The sequence below is a fragment of the Dermacentor andersoni genome, chromosome 1 (assembly GCF_023375885.2).
Source record: "Dermacentor andersoni chromosome 1, qqDerAnde1_hic_scaffold, whole genome shotgun sequence".
NCBI lineage: Eukaryota > Metazoa > Arthropoda > Arachnida > Ixodida > Ixodidae > Dermacentor > Dermacentor andersoni.
In genome coordinates, this window is record NC_092814.1 from 42,849,789 (window position 1) to 42,867,762 (window position 17,974).

At 48.5% G+C, this 17,974-nt stretch overlaps 1 protein-coding gene and 1 pseudogene across 1 annotated transcript in view; both read right to left on the reverse strand.

Moving 5' to 3' along the window:
• The window catches only part of LOC126546159 (uncharacterized), a 97,878-nt gene that overhangs the window by 49,884 nt on the left and 30,020 nt on the right, over positions 1 to 17,974 (reverse strand). The window lies entirely within an intron of this gene.
• On the reverse strand, positions 3,669 to 3,848 carry LOC126546439 (U2 spliceosomal RNA; annotated as a pseudogene).

Below are 17,974 nucleotides of genomic sequence, written 5' to 3' on the forward strand. Positions count from 1 at the left end.
CTGCATTCGAGCGCTGAACATAATTAAACTACACGCCCGGTGCCGTGAAACATACGATCGCTAAGGTCTAGAAGCAACCAACGGATAGCTATCTAGCTCTCGCACCTACAACATCGTATGCCTGAGAACGTCAACACTGATGTGGCACTGGGAAAGGAGTATAGCTCTATCACTGCTGTGTGCTCACCAGCCGTTTTCGAGTATACGCCATGTTATACGAAAGGTGTGAGGTCCCTCGGGCCCTGGCATTCTCACGTACAAGCGCGCTCATACATCAGCGCATAGGCGCTGCCAAGAAGAGCCAGCCTAAAGGAAGTCGACGTAAACATTGCAAACGCGCGAAAGCAGCAGAACAGTTGCAAGCGTCGCGCTGCTGCTTCGGACGAGAAGTTATGACGAAGCTCGCCTCCCAGATGGCTTCGATAGCGCAAACAAATACCAGACACGCTTTCGCAGCATGCGGCTTCTACACTTGCGATGCACTTGAAGTGGTGGTGTTAGTGAGAAGCCAAGCAGATGGGGTCGTCTGCAGGGACAGCGTTTTTATACGAACACGCAGGGAAAGCATGCCGCTTACTGCAACACGCGTCCCAAGCACAAGAAATGAAGTGTAAACCAGGGAATGCCAGCCAGGAAGCATGCGTGTCAGCTGTGTGTGCACTGCGAGGAAGCTGCTGGAATGTTCACCGGGGAAAATGAACATAAACGTATGCGCACACGCAGAGCGAAAATAAACATTTTTGGCTGCAGCTATAGCGACCACTCGGAATGACGTAAACGACTGAGTGCAATCGACTTTCAAAGCCATGTTGCAAGCACGTTGAATAGTCAACATAAGGAGGCCAATCGCGCCCCCTTCGTTTGTGATTCACGCTCGCGTTTCCCTTGCGCCGCAAACTGGCGCTTGCGCTGCTGCAGTAAAGAACTGACATACAATGGAAGCTCTGGAGAACTTGAAGGTCAGGCATTCCGATATGTAGTTCCTTGGTTTGTAGACTAGGAGACAAAAAATCGTCCGTGGCGCGAAAATTAATTCTGCATTTGCAGCTTGGTTATTACATGGAGGGGCAGACAAAACTTGGGTGGCAGACAGGTGACAGCCGTTAAAACATTTCCTAAAGACGCTAATTAAAAGCTCAAGTAATTTATTTTATTAATTAGTTAAAGATGGTCGTTCCAATTTGACGAGCAAGATGAGTGCCCATCTGTCCATATACTGCTGCAAAGGCGAAATGGTGCTTTGCGCAGGCGGTGGTTTTACAGAGACTTAGAAAAACGCAAGCTCCATATGATATGCCAGAGGGAGTGGTTTTTCCCTTTCACATACTTCTATAAGAGATGCGTCGCCAGTGTTTACATATATATACGAGACCTTGTTACGCAATTCATCAGGGGCTCGTGAGCGCGGTGCCGGCGTCCGCACCTGCCCTCCGAAGGTCCTTCGCCGCAGCAGGAATGCGCATCATCACTGACTCTTCACAAAGGACAGGGACGTCGCGTGACTGCATTCAGCACGCACTTGTCTGCACTTGCAGTGCTGCCGATACACACACACTGAACGGATGGGTGGCATCCCCGAAACACGACGGCCTAACAGGAAATCTCAAGCTCCCTCCAAGCGAGTGAAAGTGCAACGCCGGCGCCGCTTTGATTTATATGCACGTTCGGGGATGAGAGGCCCGCCTTTCCTGCTGGCCGCAAAACGGTCGTTAATGCACATGTCCAACGGAAAACCATGCAGCATTGTAGAAGCTATAGTGGCCGTCAGCAACTCGAGAGTCGAGTTCGCAAACTTTTTTTTTCTTTTTTCATTCCCATGGAGTTGTTTTTCATTGGCCGCCGGCCTCGGCTAACATCATTTTTGCTATCGATTTGCCGGCTCCTGCTATAATCAGCCAACTATTCATGGCCTATGAATAGGAGCCCGATTACCAAAAAAAACGGATGGCGAGGGCTGTCCGATACTCGCTGGCGTCTTCGCTATTGGTAGTCCCACCACTAGTGTCTTTGCCTTAAGAGCTTTGTGATCAACGGCCTGATTGGTTGACGGTCGCTAGAGCTCTTATACCGGTGCATGCACGGTACAGGGAGCGCGTCAGATTACATGCAGATATAACCACGCGGGCAATAACAAATGTTCCTTCTCGGTCGCCGCCGTTGTTGCGTAATATACAACGTTAGTATGACAGACACCGCCGCCCACACGACCTCAAGAGGAAAAAGACGGGGTTGATCCGAGGAAGGAAAACAGCCGAGCCACGCGCCGCGGGTGGGAAGAAAAAAGAAAGTGAGCGGGCTCCCTTCAGGCGCAGACGCATTGACTTTTCAAGATGGCTTCTGCCCACGCGTTCTGTCTAGTCATTTACGGAACCTGATCCGTACGCAACGTCAACACGGGAAATGAGCCGTCAGTGAAAGTGAAGCTACAGGGACAAGCAAAGAAAGTAATAATAATGGCAGAAGCTGAGCAGAGCAGCAAAACAGCTGACGACGCTTGCCGCAGGTGACGCGACGCCTACAAGGGCTGCGAATGGCCGCAGACTTTCTAATGGAGCGCACACTCGTGCCAAAAGTGTCGCGTTTGCCTAGTGATGCCTGGAGCACCGGGCACGTACTCCTGCAACGACGGGTGTTTCCCTATCGTTGACCCGCCATGGAAGGGCGTGGCTGAGACGCTGTCGTAATCAGGCGCCGCTCAGCTATTACGTGACGACGACATCGCTCCGAATTAAAAAGGACTGGCTGGCGCCGGCCGAATGCAACTTTCGCACACAATATTTTCTCCTCTCGTCTTCGCTGTTAATTAATCAACAATGTTCAACGTTCTTTGCAAATCATCTTAGAAACAAATGTAAACATGTAGATAGAAGTTTATAAAGCGGCTATAATGCAACGCTTGTATTCCAGTGCTATTTCTTTTGGCGCTTCCTCAATGGTCCGAACGGCGCTCCGCCCATGCTATCCCTCTATAGGATCGGCCAGCCGTGAGCGGTGGCTTGTAAGAAATATATATAATGGGGCGATATGAAGGCTTACATTACACCAGCCTGTATCCACAAAAACCTCCTACACTGGAATGTTCTCGTAAAAGAACATTTTGGGCAATCCAGATGCTGGACATATTAGTTTATTAGCGAAAGTGGCTGGGCAATGGCAAATCGCTTACGAACGAAAAGTCTAGTGATGGGCGTACGTCGGCGCTTATTTTTCTATATGCCGAATATCATCGGGCGCCAGTGCATGCCACAAGAAGTTACAAACGAAGCCAGGCATAATACAGGTATGCGGGTCGAACCTGTGTGACTAAATGTTGACGTTCAGCTTCCGTCGAGGTGTAGTTAAAAATTCTAACTTACGGAGCACGAATCACGGCCCGTGCTCGCAAAAAGCTCTTACGATATATACAGAACCGTTCGTGAGAGAAAATGCCAGATAGTCCTGATGCTGGACGTATTATAGACGAAAGAAGCCGGCCAATGGCAAAGCGAACTTACGAACGAAAGGCTTTATGAAACGGCCCCATATTTTTTCTCAAGAGACAATCAACACCAGCTTCGATGCATGTAGCTCTACCGCCGAGTCTGCTTTCTTTTTACAGCGAAGCTGCATATGGACAAGTTCTGGAAAAAATTGCGTCTATCGAGCCGTGTAGATCGAAAATTTCTCCCCATACGTGGGCCGATCCCGAAGATAGTGCAATGTCGGGCCGACCCGCGGCGGAGCTGAAGCGGGCTTTAAGCACTCCGTCAACTTGCAAAAATAAGTTTAATATCTTAGGTCCAAATACAACCCGTATCAGATATTAAGCTGATAAGAACAGATACTACACTTTGACCCCCGTCGGCCATGTCTACGTTCGCGCCGCCCTCTCTTTGTCGGCGTTCCAAGTGCTTGCGTATCTCCTTTCCTTCCGCTCTCCCGTGGTGGCGGTCCCGTGCTGCCCGCCAGGACCGCGAGGCGGAAAGAGAGAGTAAAACATTTTTATTAATAATATTTGAATGGCGAGAGCAGTGTGGGAGGAACCCTCAGTCCAGGGTCCCCAAGATGATTCCGGCGATGTTTCGAGCCCGTTGTATCACAGCTCGGATGACCTCGGGAGGTCCGTCGCGGAGGGCATCGTCCCACAGCTCTTTGTTGCGTAGGGGGTAAAGGAGAGTTGGCAAGGGAGGAAAGAGGTTTGCAGTGCACTCAATCGTGACGTGGAAGGTTGTGGGCGTGCTGCCACAGCCAGGGCAACGATCTGCATAACAGTGTGGGTAGAATTTATAGAGAGAGACAAGATTTGGAAAAGTTGCGGTTTGTAACTGGCGTAATGCCACTGCTTCCTCCCGCGAGAAGGACGGCGGTGGTGCGGCGTGGGTGCGACGAATGCGTGTATAATGACGGAGTATGTCTTTGTAACGGAGCAAGGGATCCCCCCACTGAACTAGTCGCCTCACCACTCCGAGTCGCCCAGAGGGAAATTTCTCGGGCAACCGCATGTGCGCGTTCGTTACCCGGCAGCGAGGTATGACCAGGGGTCCAGAGTAAGCGGATGCGGGGAGGTGTGGTTGGTGTATTTTGCGGGATCTGTTCGAGAATTTGGTGCGCCGCTCTCGGGATGCCATGTCCTGATAGGAACGCCCGGCATGCCTGTTGCGAGTCCGTCAATATATACACTTCCTCAGGAACACGGATGGCGTATCGAATTGCAAGAGCAACACCGAGAATTTCTCCGTAAGCGGCATTTGTTCCGCGCATTGCAGCAGAGTCTCTCAGGGATTCGGTGCCATCCAAAACTACCGAGGTATAGCCCTCTTGAGTGCGTGATGTGTCCGTGTATAAAGTATGTGTTTCCGGGATGTTTGCAAGCATGCGGCCAATGTATCGTACACGGGCTTTGCGCCGCCCTTTGTCATGCTCGGGGTGCATATTACGTGGCAATGAATGAATACTTAGCGCTTGGCGTATCGCTGACAAGATCGCTGGGCGGGTTTCAGACTCAAGGGGTGGGACAGAGTATCCTAGCCGTGTGAGAAGATGGCGGCCAGTAGGAGTGAGTAGGAGGCGCTGGCGATGGCTGACCCAATGTGCCTCTAGCAGCTCGCCTAGTGTGTTATGTGTCCCTAAGTTAAGGAGACGGCGTGTGGAAGTATAGTTCCGGAGGCCATGGGCCAGCTTCGTCGCTTTGCGAATCATTGCGTCGATGCGAAGTTGTTGCGCTTGGGTCAACCGCTGAAATGGGAGATGGTATGCAAGGCGGCTGATCACGCATGCCTCCACCAAGCGCAGCAGGTCCTCTTCTCGAAGGCCCGAGCGCCTATTGGAGACCCTCCGGATCATGGCCAGAATTTGCTCAATCTGTCTGGATAGAAGGGAAACAGTGTAGTTTGACCTGCCATCCGCTTGGACGTATAGGCCGAGGATACGAGCAGGATTAACCTGTGGTATCGGTGTGCCATCCACGAGTACAGTGATAGGGGGAGTAGAGGAACGGCTCCGGGGGCGAATGATTATGAGCTCCGACTTTTCCGGAGCACATCTTAAGCCGCATTTTCTCGCGTACTCGGAAACTGTATCGATTGCTTGCTGCAGTCGGTCCTGGGTGGCTCCGTCGGAACCCCGTGTCGACCAGGTAGTAATGTCGTCCGCATAAATAGCGTGAGCGACATCAGGGATATGGTCGAGTAGCCGGGGGAGCCCTGCGAGCGCGATATTGAATAGAGTAGGGGAAAGAACTGAGCCCTGTCCCACGTCCCACAAGGCGAATCGTACCGGATCGATGCGGTCCCATTCCTACGGTGGCTGTGCGATCTCGAAGAAATGCGCGGATATAGTTGTACATACGAATTCCACAGTGTGAATGTGCAACATTGCGAAGGATGAGGTGATGTTCAACATTATCGAATGCCGCTTTTAGGTCTAAGGCGATGAGTGCTCTCGTTTGGACGGACGACGGAGGTCCTATGACCTCCTCCCGCAATTGTAAAAGCACATCTTTGGCAGACAGATGAGCCCGATATCCGAATTGAGAGTTAGAAAAGAATGATTTTTCTTCAAGGAAGGCCAAGAAATGCGAGCCGTCCATGTGGCCGCGATGCCGCAAACTTGGAATGTTTCACCGGAGCGACGTCCAGGTTTCAGAGAGAGTTTGTGGGGAACCAGTTTGGTGTGACCTGTGTTGTGTGTGATCGTTCGAGATTTTCGAGTGACCTAACAACCATTACTGCACTACGTCTGACGTCGACCAACGCACGATCGCCTTGGCTGCGGTGAAGCAATGCGCGCCCTCGGAGTGCGCGGTGACATGCGTGTCTGTTCTACGTGCCGGGATTCGTTGGTAAAAGGTGTCGTGCCGTGTTTTGCAACAATACATGGGTATGCGTACCCCCCTGTGCTCCATCATCTTCCGAGGCTCAACATCGCGGAGGAGCGACTAATCGGGCCTCGCCTTTGATTTATGTGCATACGGCGTTTGACGCACGGTAATGGACAGTTCGCCATTAAGGGGCCCACATACACAGCTTCGCTGGTCATCCACCTTCACAGAATGAAACGACATTTTTCTTTTTAGTCTAATGACGCGCGTTGGTGTACTATATGCTCTCTATGCAAACGAGCAAAGAGCGTTGGTTCGGGCTATAGTTGGTAACCCATACTTAATAGTATTTTAGCGCAGAGTTTACAAAAAGCACAAAGAGACACGTCCCGTTCGTGTCCCTTGTGATTTTTGTAAATTCTGCGCTAAGTAAAAAAAGTTCCTTTGGTGTTGCGCCTAATAAATAAATAAATATATATATATATATATATATATATATATATATATATATATATATATTAGGCGCAACACCAAAGGAACTTTTTTTACGTTGAACGTTAAGCTTTTTGCAAAAAAATTACATACATTACATATATATATATATATATATATATATATATATATATATATATATATATATATATATATATATATATATATATATATATTGTCATTCACCTTCATTCATTGAAACAATTGCCATTCACCTGTATGTAGTAATGTAGCACAAAGCCACAAAGGAAATTCACACGGGTTTCTCAGAAACACAGCTTCGCAGTTGAAAAAATTCGTCCTGGTCCGGGATTGGAACCGGGAACCCGAGTTGTCTTTAAAACACATATTTGCTAGTCAAATTTAGGACAGACAGCTTCTTAGAACGTGTTCTTCCATAAATGGCCGTGCGTGCAACAAGACATAGTTGAACGACGTGTATACGATACAAAAAAAAAAAAAAAGCCACCTGTATGCGCCGCCACTTCCGCCCTAGCTGATACGATGAATAAGTGAGTCTGTCACGGCGAGCACCAGCAGATATCGGAAACTGATGATGGGGGTCGACTGTGTACAGTAGACTGTAACACAGAATTGGCATAAAATCGATGAATTGGTGTTACAGACTTGCATAATTGTTTGGTTCTAACGTTAGCGCCAGCCCTCGTGGATTGAGTTAGTGTAACAGAAACGGAACGATGTGCATTCCCAGCCATTTTGTCGGCTTTAGTGTTTCCTGCCATACCGACATGTGCAGGAATCCATTGCAGCTTCGTTTCAGGGCCCGGCGATGTAGCTGTAGCTGTCATCATTGAAATTTGATACATCACCACTGCGTTTGGATCACGCGGGCAAACGCTCCACGAACATCGAAGAGCCGACTTCTTAGTGCCCGAGCACAACTCGGGCGCTAAGCACTAATGTTTAAGACTAAGATAAACGCGAGCACTAACGTGTAATCTTTTTGCAGATGTTGAAAATAGGAACGTAAAGCGAGGTTTTGCACTTATAAGGTCAAAAAACTGCTATTATATCTGAGACTGCATACAGCAGAGTGCTCCGACACTGAGCAGCTTTTGCCGCTTTGACCGAAGAGCGCGTAGCCGCCAAGAAATATTGCGCGGAAAGCTGGGCCGCTATTTTCTAGCGATGCCTTATGCCTTATTCTATGCTATTCTTATCATCCACCACACACGGCCACCTGATCCCGTTGATAATGTGGGCAGACCGTCGCGCTGACCAGTGGCCAAGCGCGAAAAGCCTGAAAAAGCATAGAATCGGAAAAGGCATCGCTACAAAATACCGGCCCTGGGCTATATATTACAGGAGCTGATCACAATTACAGCACGAAGTGGCGACGAGTAGCGTTTCCATCGTCACTCGTTGTCCCTTCGCGCGGTGATTTCCAAGCCGGGTAATTATTGTCCACCAGAAATTGCTTAGGTAGCTCCGCAAGTTCTGTGTGGCGAATACAACGCAAGGGATGACGCATATTGTAGACAACTGCGGTTCTAGATACTAGACGCCCCGCGTGCGAGTCGCCGCGTTTCCACGCGTTGCTCTCACGCCTCGCTGTTCCGTGCCGAGCGCAGCGCGAAACGAAACGCAGACAGTTCACGAACGGCCCGCGACTCGCCGCGGGGCGACACCTCGGCGGCACGGCGATGCTCGGCTGGCTTCCAATCAACGGTGCCGCTACTCAGCGGCGCGTATCGCGGGGGCAGACCGGCTGACATCGGCTGGCCAAGTTCCAGCTGGCCGCCTGCGGCATCCGTCGCTGGAGCGGCGCGCGAACGCGCACGTAAAACACACACAAATGCGTACCGTGATCAAACACGTCCGACAAACATCCCTCTTCGCCCCGACGACAGACACCCTTCGCGGGAGAGGCCAATCGCTCCGCGCCTGTTCGCACCGTCAAAACACGGCTGGTGTCAGGTTCGTGCCAGCGGCAGGTGACGCACAACGATCGCGCGTTCGCACCATTTCCTGCGGCTGGCGGGACCGTGCACGTCAAGAGGGCGGCAACGCCAATCACGACGCGACGGATAACGACACCAAAAGGGGTGCCGGCGGTTGCGAAGAGAACAACAACAAAGAATTTCAGAAGCGGGTCGTCTGACGACCGCGAAAGTGGGCCCGTATTCACTCAAACGTTCTTATTCTAGATGGACTGTTCGTGACAGCTAAACGTATACAGAATTCTAAACATGGCCCGCAGCAAATAGCATGGTTGTAGTCCTTGAGCTGGATTACGCGAAGCGGCGGACATGCCCGAGAAATCGAGATGCATAACCGACTAATAAACAAAAATCACTCATTACGTTTTTAACTAATTTCTGTGCGGCACAGATTGCAATTTACTATTTGTGGACGGTGATTAGCGAGGCACATCCACTTCGAACTGATTTATAGGTTGACACCACTTTCTGGATATTCATTCCCAAAACGTGGGACGAAATACATGGACGTTCCGTTACTTTTGTGCTTCAATGCGTAAAAAGGCGGTCGTTAAAAAAAGTAAGCAGAACAGCGTATCTTTACCGCAAGTTTGATGGCGCATATCTCGAAACCCGTGCCATCCTCAGAATTCGTTCCAAGTGGATACGTTTCCCCAACTCACCGGCTACAATTCGTAATTCCAATGTGTGCAGCAATTAATTAACCAATTAATTAGTAAACACTGTTAATTAGTCGACTGGGCACTTTGATTCCTCGCACGAGTAATGCCCGCTTCTTTAAATAATCCACCTCAAAGATTAGAATTATGCTGTCTGTCACAGGAGATATTGAAAATTTCTGCATAGTGTAAAAAAATACCCGGTATTTGGTTTGTCATGGCTTATAAACAGCGCATTACTGTCTTTACTACGAAAGATAGGGATAACGTGTGTGTGCGTGCGTGCGTGCGTGCGTGCGTGCGTGTGTGTGTGTGTGTGTGTGTGCGTGTGTGTGTGTGCGTGCGTGCGTGCGTGCGTGAGAGAGAGAGAGAGAGAGAGAGAGAGAGAGAGAGAGAGAGAGCAAATTTTATAGAAGAGCGCACACGAGCGTAGGTAGCTCTTCCGCTGTGCAGTGGGTGGTCCCCTCAGTTCAGGAGTCCAGAGGCCTTAGCTTCCCTTCTCGCTCGGTTGATCAGTTCGGGCTGGTCCGTCGAGTCGAAGCTGGACAGCGCTGCCTCCCATTGCCGTGTGGTGGGGTGTATTATGGGTGTGAGCTTTGGTGTGCTTGCGCAAGCCCATACCTTGTGGTAAAGCATTGATCGCAGTGTGGGCATTCACAGGAATAACAGCGCAGGGTGTATGACGTGGTAGACACTCAAATGTGGACGTGTTTATTTGGAGTTATCGCGAAGATTCTATTCCAATTCATTTCCCCTTCGCGTTTCGTCAATGGTCACCAGCCGCGCTCAGCCTATACGTCATCGCCGTGATCGCCCCTGTCATGAGCGGTTAGAATCGAGCGAAAGGAATCGCTGTATCTTGTACTGGCTCAGCGTGCAAATTGCTTAGTGTCTATGGGATCAGCGGTTAATTTTTTGTTGACACACACAATCATGCGCCACTGGTCGCGATCGCCTTCGCTAGTCATATTGTTACTAGTGAATGTTGCTTATTTGAAGGCGAGGCAATGATGGCATCGAGAGGCCGCAGCCAGCTTTCTTCCTTCTCCGTCGCCCTGATCATGTCATATAGCAATACCCGGATCGGAGACGAAGCCCGCTGGGCGAGTCTAGTCACTGGTGAATGGATGGGTGATGCCAGCTAACGTCAGGCGTGCCACCGTTTTGCTCAAGTGATCTACGAGGAGGGATGGGTCAGTATTACTGGGATAGGAACTTTTGGCATGGGCCACGTTTGCGTTGACAAGTCAATGATCATACAAAGTCTCCTTTAGTGCACTAGCTGGGCAGACTGGTGTCGGTGTTGCGACGCCGCTCAAGTACAAAGACGAGCAATACGGCGGGCTTATTCGGCAAGGCACAGAGGCAGCAGAGTACTCGCTGTGAGTTACACGGCCCAATTGTATCCATGGTAGCTTAACGGTTAACGTGCGTAACGCAGATATGTATCGCTATTACGACTGGCCAGAGCCATGCTCTGGTACACGAGCGGCTCTACAGTGTATGAACTGCGTGTTGAATATGGGTTCGGGGCCAGAGTTCACAAAACATTTCGCACGCTTGGGCTGTTCGTATAAGAACAGGATTTAGAAACGAAAAGCTTTGTGAATCCGAGCTCATATTAACACACACACACACACACACACACACACACACACACACACACACACACACACACACACAATTCTTGCGCTATAGCACTATAAAAAAAAGGAGACCCCAGCCAATAGCGATTGCGTACATATTATTAGCGAAGGCCAGTAGCAAACAGGGCCGGTATAACGTAAGGATTCCGTTCGCTAGATTCTATTTCTTTCACGTCACGCGCCGTTCACAATCCACCGATCCCCGTGATAGCGTATAGGCGGAGGGCCATCCCATTACGCGCGAGAAGGAATTGGAATCGAATGGGTACGCATTATCTGGGCAAAGCAATTACGAAGAAAAAGCTCGGTGAATTGGGCCCCCTGCCCATTGACCGGTAAAGAAAAGCAAATAATCGTTTGCATTTCCGTGAGGTCGGGCGGAAAGCTACAATCTTAGACGCTATCGAAAAGGGGGAGACGATAGCAGCCGTGAAAAAAAAGGACAAGATCGTTGAGCGATCTTGTCCGATCTTGTTGAGCGATGTTGAGCGATGGCACTGCTGAGTATGGAATATCTAGGAGGAGTTAGAGGCGCGGGGCGCAAGGCAAAGGCTCGAGGAAACCGAGCTATGCCAGCTCAGGAACGTATGTAGACACTGACACGTGTAGCTTCGCGAAGACTGCCGGCGGACTCCGGCCCTCGCTGCAGGGCCCTCGTGTCCGCAAGCATGGGGTGCGTGCGGCGGTCGAAAGTGGAGCCCCCTCTACACGGTATACATGCGGTGTCTCTCACAGCATGCAGGTAGTTGATATTATTATTATTATTATTATTATTATTATTATTATTATTATTATTATTATTATTATTATTATTATTATTATTATTATTACTTCTCACGTACAGTCGGTTGGGTTATCACCCACAGACTCCCTCCGCCTATAGTGACAGGTCGGGCAGATCACTCAGCGGAGGCTGTCGCCGTGCTTTTTAATGAAGAACGCGTTGAAGAAAAGCGTTTCAAGGAGCTCGAAAAAAAAATTACCGTTTCTTTTCTATCTTCTTTTTCTAGCCAGTGTTATCAAACACCGCAGGCGTGCTTTGCACTTGATGAAATCCGTCACATGCGGTTCGAGTACGCCCATATCTATGTACTTAGCAGGAATTCTCTCCCTGCAGGGCCATCGCGCTCAAGAGCTAAACTGCCATACTGGGGGGTGAAAGAAGCCCGCGAATGCACGCAAAGTGCCTCGAGCGGCCAGTCGCGCGGCAATTTTGCGTGCATTTACGGGCTTCATTCACGCTCGAAAAAAGAAAAAAAAAAACTTTTATGTAGCACGTATTGAGCAACAGAAAGCTATATCGGGAGTTTCTCATGTCGCTCTACAATTTTCTCATGGACACTTTTCCTTTAAGTATAATATTTAATAAGTTAATTAATTAAGACGAATTATCTATGTTGTGTCCGTGAGACAAGGCTACGTTCTTTATGCGTACTATGTGCGGAATAAAGTAATTCCCAGTACATAACAATCTAATTATGAGGAATGAAAAAAATAATTTGAGTATCTCCAAGCGACGGCAAACAACATTACCTTGGTTCTGTCCAGCTACGTGGCATTCGCACATTTTCAAACACTAGCCAAAGTTAGCTGGGACACCTTGTACATACATGAGAGCACCTCTGGCCCTCTGGCACCTTTAGGGCACTCGGGATGCAGCACGTGCCCTTGCACGTGCACGATCCGCACTTACCACGACACGCAGTATACGGGGTGATCATTTTTACGTTTTGCAGAATCTTTAAATATCGGCTGTGGCAGATAGCATAATTCTAGTCCTCGAGCTGGATTACCCGAAGAGGCGGACACTGCACGAGAACGCGAAACTCACGAGAAATCGTGAGAATGCATCATAACTCGAAACTCATAATCAAATAATCAGCAAACAATTACTAATGAACTTAATTAATTTACGGCATATTGCAATTTACGCATTGTAGCCGGTGTGCTTGCAAGGCCCTTGGTATGAATTTCCAGGATGACACCAGTTTCGAGATATAAGCCACCAAACTGTACAAAATGCACTCTTGCTCCATTTTGTTAACGAAAAGGCATTGAAGCACAAAAGTAACGGGAACGCCCATGTTTTTCATCCCACAGTTTGGGAATTAACACCTCGAAACTGGTGTCAAAAGTGGACACGTCTTGATAACGCACCGGCTACAATTCGTAAATTGCAGTATGTGCCGTAAAGTAATTAATGAGTTCATTAGCGCATTTTCGTTAATTCGTTGAATATATGTTTTGAGTTATCGTGCTAGTAATGTCGGCCTTTCCGAATAATCCATCTCAAGGACAAGAATTATGCTATCTGCAACAGGCGATATTCAAAAATAGCGGAAAACTTAGAAATGATCACCCAGTATACAGGGTTTTGGACGGAACCGGAACTGAAGTGAACCGAAATCCCGAGCTGAATCGCTATTTTCAGCTGAACCGGAACCGAACCGATATTTTTTGCGCCATCCTGGAGCTGGACCGGAACTTTTTGAAGGAACCGTTCTGAAAAGGTTCTACCACAAGTCCAGCCCAGGGTTGTTAATTTGCTATCGCAATCAATGCTTCACCATTCGGGCGAAACTGCGACTTCTTTTTTCTTTTTTTTTCACTGCAAGCTTAGTTGGGGAGAATTAGTGATACGCCGCCTTTGTATAGTGCGACTGGCCGACGCTCTGCGAGACGTTTCGCGAAAATTGCCCAAAGGTTAGGGCCACCGAGTGTACTTGAAGGCCTAATTTTATCATTCAAGGTAGAACGGGAAATGGCCGACAAGTAAGAAGGGTGGCAAGGGAGAGCCGCTCGTCCACTTGTGGAGTCGCCGCCACGCGAGAGTTGCGCACGGCGCGCTTATTGCGGCTCGATCCGCTCAGCTGCCGAGTGAATGGGCGCGCGCTGAACGCTCAGCTGCGGGGAAGTCGGCGAAGATGAAGTCTACGGTTGTCTGTTTTTCAACGAAGTCTATATACGGCAAGTGAAAGGAATTTCAAAACGTCGCACAGACGTTTTTGTTTGCGTTGGAAACGGAACTTCGCTCATCCCAATGCTTTCTAGGCAGTTTCGCGGGAGGGAGCCGGCGAAGATTGCAAAAGTTACCATTTTTCTCCGCAATGAAGTCTATACGAAATGAAACTGAGCACACGCATCACATTGAGAAAGGTCTCTTTTTTTTTTTTTTTTTTTTTTTTTTTGATGTAGCCGGAGTGGGCTTTAGCGCAATGTTTTTGTAGGCAATCTCAATTCCTATCAGCGTTGTCAAATGCATGCAAGACGAACTTTCGCGCTTTGGAGAGCATACAAGGTCAAGCCCTACGCACGTGTTTAGGGCTGCCTCGGTGCACGTCAACAGCAGCAACCATTGCCATCGCTGGGGACCATATGATCCAGACACACGTAGCTGTCGACTCTCTCAGAGCGCACATTCGCCATCTGTCAAGGATCCCCGACCATCATTTGGCCTCCCTACCAGCCGAGAGACCTCAAGCAACCTTTTCAAGAGTGATTCACGCTCATAAAGAGTGCATACCGTCATATTTTACACCGGCGACGAAGCCTTCATCTCCCCCTGTGGTGCATACGACAGCCTCAAGTGAATTTTGCTATTCCTGGAATTACAAAAAAGTGCGATCATCCATCGCCGGCTCTGAAGCAACTTACTATCCTATTACTGCACCAGACGTATCATTACCGCATACATATATATACCGATGGTTCGACCTCACCTACCAGCTCAACTGCCGCATTCGTCGTTCCAGCCAAGAACGTTACAGTTAAATTCAAATTGTCGCACACGACTACATCTACATCGGCAGAGCTTGCAGCTCTCCGTGCCGCTATGATGTACGTCAGCGAAGAGCCAACAGAGAAATGGGTCGTATTTTGTGACTCTAAGGCAGCCCTTCACAGCATCAAGTCTGCATTACGTCACAGAACTTACGAGCAGATGACATCTGAATTCAGGGAAGTGCACCACCATGCTCTGGAAAGAGGCCACACCATCATATTTCAATGGATTCCTGCTCACTGTGGCATCGTCGGCAACAACCTAGCTGACAAGGCTGCCCGGTCTGCCAACGAAGATACCCAAACGCGTTCAATACCTTTGGCGAGGTCGGAGGCTGCCAAGGAACTTCGCCTACATGCACGCAAAAAATCGCAAGATCTCTGGAGTTCAAGTGCCTTCAATTGCCGATTACATAAACTGGACCCCACGCTACGGCTACAACTGCCATCTAGCCTTTCCCGCAGCGAAGCAACCTTGCTGTACCGCAAGTGGCTGGGAGTAGCGTTCACGAACTCATACTCCTATCGTTTGGGAATGGCCGAGAGCCCGATGCGCGATTCCTGTGGGTGCGAGGAGACCATCGAGCACCTATTGTGTACCTGCCCCCGCTGCGATGTACAACGCCTCTCTCTGCGGGAAACTTTACACCGACTGGACTTAAGACCGTTCACCGAGTCAAAGATACTCGGACCGTGGCCACACCCGTCACTGGCACGAAAAGCGAATCGTGCATTAGTGCAATACTTGAAGTGTACCGGCTTAAGAGACCGTTTATAGTGTCCCTGTGCATATTGTCCCACCCACACGCACTCAGTGCTCACTTTCTCCCCTTTTTCCTCTTTCTATTCCCCTCTCCCCCACCCCCAGTGTAGGGTAGCAAACCGGATGCTCTTCTGGTTAACCTCCCTGCCTTTCCTGTCCTTGCTTTCTCTCTCTCTCTCAATTCCTTTGAATTGTTAGAACAGAAAATTAGTGTCTCTGGGCTAGTATATAGGATGTTGAAGCTAACTTTAGCCAAGCAGTTCACGGGCAAAAATAATTAAAAAAACATTGTGCAAGATACCATCTTAGGACCTACAGTAGGTATGATAACCGCACCTTGCACCGTGCTTTTTAAATCTTTTTCCTTTTCTTTTTTTCCTTGAACGGCTTGGCCAACGTTAGCTGGGACACACGCTATGTGTGCTTGCCGCCAACGCGGGTTGAAATAACAGGCGCGTCCTCCTTCAGTAGTGAACAGGCGCTTTGATCATGGCAAGAATGAGCGCAGCTCTACTCCCCACCACCTCCTCTTTCCGTCCTGCGTTTCTCTCATTTAAAACTCCGTTCGTAAGGTGTAAAAATAATAATAATCATCAGCCTATTTAATGTCCACTGCAGGAAGAAGGCCTCTCCATGCGATTTGCAATTACCCCTGTCCTGCGCTAACCGATTCCAACATAGCCCCCGCGAATTTCCTAATTTCATAGCCCCACCTAGTCTTTTGCCGTCCTTGACGGCTCTTCCAATCTCTTGGCACGCATTCTGAAAAATTAATGGTCCACCGGTTATCTAACCTGCGCATTACATGACCTGCCCAGCTCCATTTTGTCTCATAATGTCAGTTAGAATATCGGCTATACCCGTTTGCTCTGTGATTCAAACCGCTCTCTTTCTGCCTCTTAACATTATGCCTAGCAATCTTCGTTCCATCGCTCTTTGCGCGGTCCTTAACTTGTTGTCAAGCTTCTATGTCAGTCTCCAAGTCTCTGCCCCACATGTCAGCACTGGTAAAATGCACTGATTGTACACCTTCCTTTTCAATGATAATGGTAAGCTTCCAGTCAGGAGCTGACAATGTCTGCCGTATGCGATGCAATCCATTTTTATTCTTCTGTGAATTTCCTTGTCATGGACAAAGTTCTCTGTGATCAGTTGACCAGGGTAAACTACTCCTTCACAGACTCTAGAGGCTCACTTGCAATCTCGAACTCTTGTTCCCTTGCCAGGCTATTCATGATTATTTTTGTCTTAACGTAATAGTTCTGCGGAAACCCGCAAGGTGGAGAGTAGTAATTAATTAGGGGAAATTAGAGATCCACCCAATCGGTAGGAATTGCGACAAAGGAAACTCAAACGGGTTCCTCGAAGAAAAGCCTTGCAGTTGAAGAAAAATTCGTCCTAGTTCGGTCCAGTTTCCTTTGTAGCAATTGCTACGATTGGGTGGATCTCTCATTTTCCCTTAATTATCTTTGTCTTTTGCATATTAATCTTCAACCCCACTTTTATACGCTCTTTGTTAAGGTCCTCAATCAGTTGTTGTAACTCGTCTCCAGTGTTGCTGAACAGAACAATGTAATCTGCAAACCGAAGGTTGCTGAGATATTCGCCGTCGATCCTTACTCCTATGCCTTCCCAGTTTAATAGCTTGAATACTTCTTTCAAGCATGCAGTGAATAGCATTGGAGAGATTGTGTCTCCTTGTCTGACCCCTTTCTTTATAGGTATCTTCCTACTTTTCTTGTGTAGAATTGACGCAGCTGTTGAATCTCTATAGATATTTTCCAAGATATTTACGTAAGCGGCCTGTACTCCTTGATTACGTAACGCCTCTATGACTGCTGGTATCTGTACTGAATCAAATGCCTTTTTGTAATCTATGAAAGCCATATAGAGAGGCTGACTGTACTCTGCGGATTTCTCGATTACCTGATTAATGTCATGGATGTGATTTATTGCAGAGTATGCTTTCCTGAAACCTGCCTGTTCCCTTGGTTGACCAAAGTTTCAGTGTTGCCCTTGTTCTATTTGAAATTATCTTGGTGAATATTTTATATAATACTGGGAGGGGGGGGGAGCTAATGGGTCTATATTTTTTTTCAATTCTTTAACATCTCCCTTTTTGTGGATTAGTATAATGTTTGCATTCTTCCAGTTTTCTGGGACCTTTGCAGTCGATAGACACTTCGTATAAAAAGCCGCCAGTTTTCCAAGCATTATATGTCTCCTCCACCTTTGATTAAATCGACTGTTATTCCATCTTCTCCTGCCACGTTCCCCCATTTCATGTCTTGCAAGGACCTCATCGCTAGTTATAGGAGGAGTCTCTGCAACCTGTTCATTAGTGCTTCGAATGGAGGTACGTGGCTCCTCTGGGT